This window comes from Rhinatrema bivittatum, chromosome 5 (genome assembly GCF_901001135.1).
Source record: "Rhinatrema bivittatum chromosome 5, aRhiBiv1.1, whole genome shotgun sequence".
NCBI classification, from domain to species: Eukaryota; Metazoa; Chordata; class Amphibia; order Gymnophiona; family Rhinatrematidae; genus Rhinatrema; species Rhinatrema bivittatum.
The window spans coordinates 251,096,813-251,102,812 of NC_042619.1; positions in this window are offsets into that span (position 1 = coordinate 251,096,813).

Genomic DNA, 6,000 nt, shown 5'->3' on the forward strand with positions numbered 1-6,000 from the left:
GCACCACTCCATCCGTCAGCGCAGCCACTCGCAGATTCTCCCCGTAAGGGCGTCGCCGGGCGCGACGATGAGCCCGATGGACAAAAGAGTGGCCCACGATCCAAGCACAATCCTGGGGCGACTCCGCAGCCGCGAACTCGGCGGGATCTGAAAGAGAAAAAACAGCGATTACCAAGCGAGGCCGCCGACGGCCGACTCCCGACCCCGGCCCTTCCGGACGTATCTACTGAACGCCTGCGACTTCCACCGACCCAAGGCTTGAATGCGGTCCGGCGCCCACCCCAACTCAGCCGCCACCGTGGCCGCTCCGATGCGAAAAGAATGCGAGGTATAACGTCCCGCTTCCCACCCGAGGAAAGTCACAGCCTGCCGCAGCACCGCCGTGAACTGGAACCGAGTAAGCGGAGTCCCGTCCGCATGGACTAAAAAATGACTCCGCGTCGGAGGCCGCAACACCACATACCGTAGTGCAGCGCTGACCGGACAAACCAGGGTATGGGAAGCGCGCGGTAATGAAACCCACGCTCCGATTCCCGATTGGTCCGTCTTGGATCTCCGCAGGCGGAGCGTCACGCTATGTTCGTACAACCGGACGTCATCCACGAGCAACCCCGCTGTACCCGAGTCTCCCTTGGACCTCGCCACGAGCTCCCCGAGCCGGAACGCCCCAAAGAAAGCCCACGTGAAGGCCAGCTGGAATAAAGCAATTTCGCACTCTGAAAGACAGATGCTGGGCAATGCCACAGCGAGCTGTAACAAGTCAGGGAAACGGATCGGCCATCGCCTATCCCAATGGCGTCCCACCCCCTTGCCCCACCCAGCCAGGAGCTTGCGCACCAAAAAACTACTCAACGGGCTAACGAACCCCGCCAGCTTGCGAAAGAAGGCAAAGCCCGCTAAATGGCGCCGCACCGAAGCGACCGTGAACCCCGCCCGTTTAGCCCACAGGATAAAGCGGACGACATCTCCTTCCCGCACCGCACCCCCGTGCCACCCGGAAGAAAGCAGAAAACTGGATACAAATCGGTTGCCGTAGAGGTAAGTCTTCCATGTAGCAGGCGCCACAGAGCGCTGGAGGAGGTCCGACGTGACTACGTGCCAAGCTTCCACAGGGAGACCGGAACTCTCTCCCCTGTCGGTCGGGCGTGCGGAGCAGCTGCTCGAAAGACGTCCCACTTAAAACGAGATAAAGCGTCAGCAATGATGTTTAGTGTGCCAGGAACATGTCGCGCCTTAACATGAACATTCCCGCGGAGACACAACATCACCAATTCCCGCACCAACGCCGACACCTTGGGACACTTGGCCGCCAGCTTATTAACCACCTGCACGACACCTAGATTATCGCACCACCACACCACGCGTTTGTTCGCTAAATCGTCCCCCCACAACGTCAACGCCACCAGGATGGGAAAGAGTTCCAGAAAGGTAATATTCTTGACCGTGCCGACCGCAACCCACGTCGCCGGCCACCGTTCCGCGCACCATTTACCCCGGAAGTAGAGGCCGAGACCAGACGCACCCGCCGCATCAGAATATAGGGACAGGTCCTCATTAGAGACCTCCGGAGTTTGCATAATGCACACCCCATTGAAGGAAGCAAGAAATGCCTCCCAAATGGTCAACTCGTCCCTTACCGCTTTAGTAACTCGGATGAAATGATGTCCAGCCCGTACACCCGCCGTCCGCGCAGAGAGGCGGCGAATGAACGCACGCCCGATAGGTATGACCCGGCAGGCAAAATTGAGGGAGCCGATTAAAGCCTGTAATTGAGTTAACGTGACTTTCGCCGATCTCTTAACGACCGTAACCAGGCCCTGCAGCTGAACCAGCTTGTCAACAGGCAACCGGCAAGCCATGGCTACCGAATCCAGCTCAATTCCCAAAAAGGTCAGCCGGGTTACCGGACCTTCCGTTTTATCGTGAGCTATGGGAACGCCCAAGCGCTCGGCAGTATGAAGGAAACCAGTCAGTTGGCGACGACACGTATCACCATGTCCCGGGCCTACGAAAAGAAAATCATCCAAATAATGGACGGACGCCTCACAAGCGTTGTGCGTGTTCGTAGCCCAATGCACAAACGTACTAAAGGCCTCGAAAAGGGCGCAGGAGACCGCACAACCCATGGGCAGGCACCGATCCACAAAGTAGTGACCGTCAAAGTAAAAGCCGAGGAGCGGAAAACAATGCGGGTGAATGGGGAGCAAACGAAATGCCGACTCGATGTCAGCCTTCGCCAGGAGAGCCCCAGGACCAGCTGCGCGAACCAACGCCACCGCATCGTCAAAAGAGGCATACGCAACGGCACAGGCCTGCGAAGGGATAAAATCATTGACAGACGAACCTTCTGGGGCCGACAAGTTAAGAATGAGCCGGAATTTACCCGGCGTCTTCTTGGGTATAACCGCCAAAGGTGACAGATGCATCACTTCGAAAGGCTGGCTGGAAAAAGGGCCCACTATGCGACCTAAGGCCATTTCATCAGCCAACTTGGCCCTAACCACCGAAGACAACCGAATCACTGAACGGGAATTTCTAGCCCGCCCCCCATACCCTGGTCCATTATAAGGAATACGAAAACCAAAAATAAAACCATCGCAAAGAAGGCGAGCCGCCCGACGATCCGGGTAGTATTGTAAGGAAGCAAGCAGCGCGCCCAAATTGATCGGAGAGTCGGCCTTGCGAAAAAGGGGCCGGTCATTTGGCACCTTTGCCGATCCCAGCGCCTTGCCCCTGAGTGCAGCGCAGAGCGGAATGGGAGCCGCCACACGTGGCGCACACATGCCGAAATTTACAGTCGGGAAAGAGACAACATATGTCGGTTCCTCCTCCCAAACTTTTGTTCCCAAGCTCGGATTTCTTGCCGGGGCCGGTCCGAAAGGACTGCGCCGACGCGACAACAGAGGTATCCGGGTGTGTCGGAGCATTCGCTCCCCCCGCTTTCAGGCCACTCCGATGGGACTGCACGCCTTTGTTAGTCATTTGCGTGAGCCATAAGTGAATATCCTGGGACCCCCAGGACATGAACCTGTTCCCCGCCATTTTGTCACGAAACTTCTCGTCGTAGTTGAGCCAAGCCCAACCGTCGTAGTCCTTGAAGGCGCCGAGTATACTGTCGGCATAAGAGAGTAAGGAGCCGTACTGAGAAGCATCAAAATGGCTAACCACGCTGGCTAAACGAAGGAAACCGCGTACCCAGTTAACAATATTTTTGGCAATCCGAGGCCCGGTACCTCTCTGCCTAGAGCGTTTCTTGGCTTTCTTAGAGCCTTTCTTCCCCCCCCGACGACCCTCCAATAACTTAAAAATGTCAACAAATTTCCGTTTTCGTATGCGCTTGACCAGCCGTCTAGGCACCTCTTCCCATAATTCGGTCAAAGATGCTAAAGCAGGGTGGCCAACATCGCATTTCGGACCCTCAGATCCGGCTAAACGCGTGCGCGCCGTGCCTTCACTAGAACTGGAGGCAGAGGAGACGGACGGGGAGCAAGAGGTAGGGCGGTACCTCTTACCCCGCGCTTGGACGCCGGAAGCCCTCGGGGGGGCAAGTGACTTACCTGCAGCCGCCTCGTCCTGGGCAACGGCGCCGTTCCGAACTACGGGTGTCGCTCCAGTCCCGCCCGTCAACGCACTTCCGCCGAGAACAGCTCCGTCGTGCAGCAAGAAAGCCGCCGCCTCATGGTCCCGCCAGGCCTCCCGATGGGACGGACCGGGGCGTTCATCATCCGTTTGGTCCGCAGTCCCTGCGGCCATGGCAGGAAGGCCCTCCAGGCGTCGACCCACTCCCGGTAGACCGGATCCGCCACCGTCCGCACTACAAGGAAATAGTAGTCCACCCGAGGGGGGGGGGGGCAGGGCCGGCATGCCACGTTCCGAAACCCTGGCTATCCCTATGGGGAGGCTGGGAAACCGGGACGAACCCGTATCCCGCTTTGGCCATCTGATCTAGGAAGGCAGACACAGCAGCAACATCATGAGCGCTGCTAAAGGAGTGAGGAAGCAGGGAGGCAATTGAGGCCTGAGGCGTCCCAGGGGGCAGGGGGGGGCCCGCTGCTGCGAAAGCGGCAGGGGGGGGGGGCCGAAGCTGCCCGGGAAGGTGGGCGCCCGGAGAGCAGGGGCAGCATGGCGGCTGTGGCACCACGTGGCCGTCGGGAACGAGGCCTGGTAGTCGCCATATTACTGCGGCGCCCGTCAGCAGGAACGCCAGCATGGTTTACCGTGCGGCGCCACGAGGGCATGGGAGGGGGGCTGGGAGAGATCCCGGCACGGGACGCAGTAACTCGGGTAGCGCCACGACCGCGCGGTCTGGGCACCGAGGGCCTGGTAGGTCGCGGAGCTCGGGGGTGAGGCGCACCACGTGGGAGCCGCGGGCAAGCAGGAACGTCCGGGACTGAAAGCGCACTGACGGCAGGGAAGGCAGGAAAACCGGCACTAGGACTGACCATATCGGCGTGTGTGCGGTCCAAAAAACTGAACGTAAGAGCAGTGTCCGCCCGACTTAAGGGGAGGGGGGGAGGGGAAGCCAATGGGGCGCTCGCAGGAGGGCTAGGGCTAGGCCCTGCAGCAGCCTCAGGCCCGCTCTCTCCCGAATCGGAGAGGTAAGGGAGGAGCGCGGCAATGGGGGGGTCCCTGGAGCGAAGGGGAGGGACCGGAGGCACCCTGATCCGCCGCCGTACTCACATTGAGGGGCTTCGAGGTGGCCAGCGCAGCCGCGGCGCGGGCCGATCGGGACCTCAGAGGCGGTCGTGATAGCGATCCCGTCTGCAACTTGCTCGCCGCTTTGGATTTTGCGCGCCGCATGACGTAGGTAACCAAGCCACACTACAGCTATGGGACCTCAAGGCCTAAAGAGGATTCGTGCAGCAAATAAAGGGAAGCAAAATCACCTCCGCTTTCGTCGCTGCCGAATGCCTCTCTAACTGCTCTTCCCTAGCCCAGCTCCTTAATGAACTCTCGCCGTCCAATGACAGTGCAGCTTTTTAAATGGCCTGCTGCCATTGGTCCCCCAATCCCCGCTCTCCTGCACGCCCCCCCCCTTTCTATCTGTCTGCCTTGCCTCCCACCCGATCCTGCGTTATTGTCGGCGACCCCCGGGACAAGCCCAGATCGCCTCTTTTATTATTCCTCCTCAAGCCTGTGCTGCATTTTACAAAAAAATAATGGGAAATAGAAAATGCCCTCTAGATTTTCCAACACCAATCAATGTCCATACAAGCAGATGTCAATGTAAAGGTGAATCTATACAGGCCATCTCACACAACTCAAACTTATAAAGGAACAGTTTAGCAAGGCCAGGATTTTAAAGTCAAGCTGCGCAGTTTCACACTAAGAGACTGCCCCCCCGAATGTGTTGTAACCAGAGCAGTAACACCAGGAGTAACACACTTCTTGTGCCTCCGTGATTGCCAGGCCAGATGTGCACGGCCCTGAGCTGAAAACTCCCTGTGCACACCATGGGAAGTCATTTTGTCACAGGCTGCATAGGAATGTCATCCGCTCTGAAGTGCCCAAAAAGCAGAATATAAAAATCTAAATAAATAAATAAAGTCAGCAGTTATGTGCACAAGTTTCACCAGTTTTCAAGGTGAACTTGGTGCACATATGTTCAAGTTTGTAAACTACCCCCCCCAAATCTACCTGCATACACCTAATTTGTACACAGGAATTTTTCTGGGAAATTTACTTGTGAAAATGCAGATGTATGCGTGTAAATCCAAACCCCGCCAGAATACCTCTGCTCAGGTCAGGCAAACATACGCGCAGACAGGAGCTACGCTGTTCTGCTCGGCTTGTGAACCCTTGGACCGACGGGAGGATGGTATACCTTAGGAGAAGATCCGTAGGTTCTCCCGTCGGGTGGCGAGGCAGAGCAGGAGACGTGACCAGCTGACCCTCGGCACTGGAGATTGAGGCGACTGTGGAGGTGGATGCAGAGACGAGAGGAGCTGTGTCTTCGCCACTGGAAGTCTGTGGTCCCCCCAGGAGGAGCCCGTAGGGACC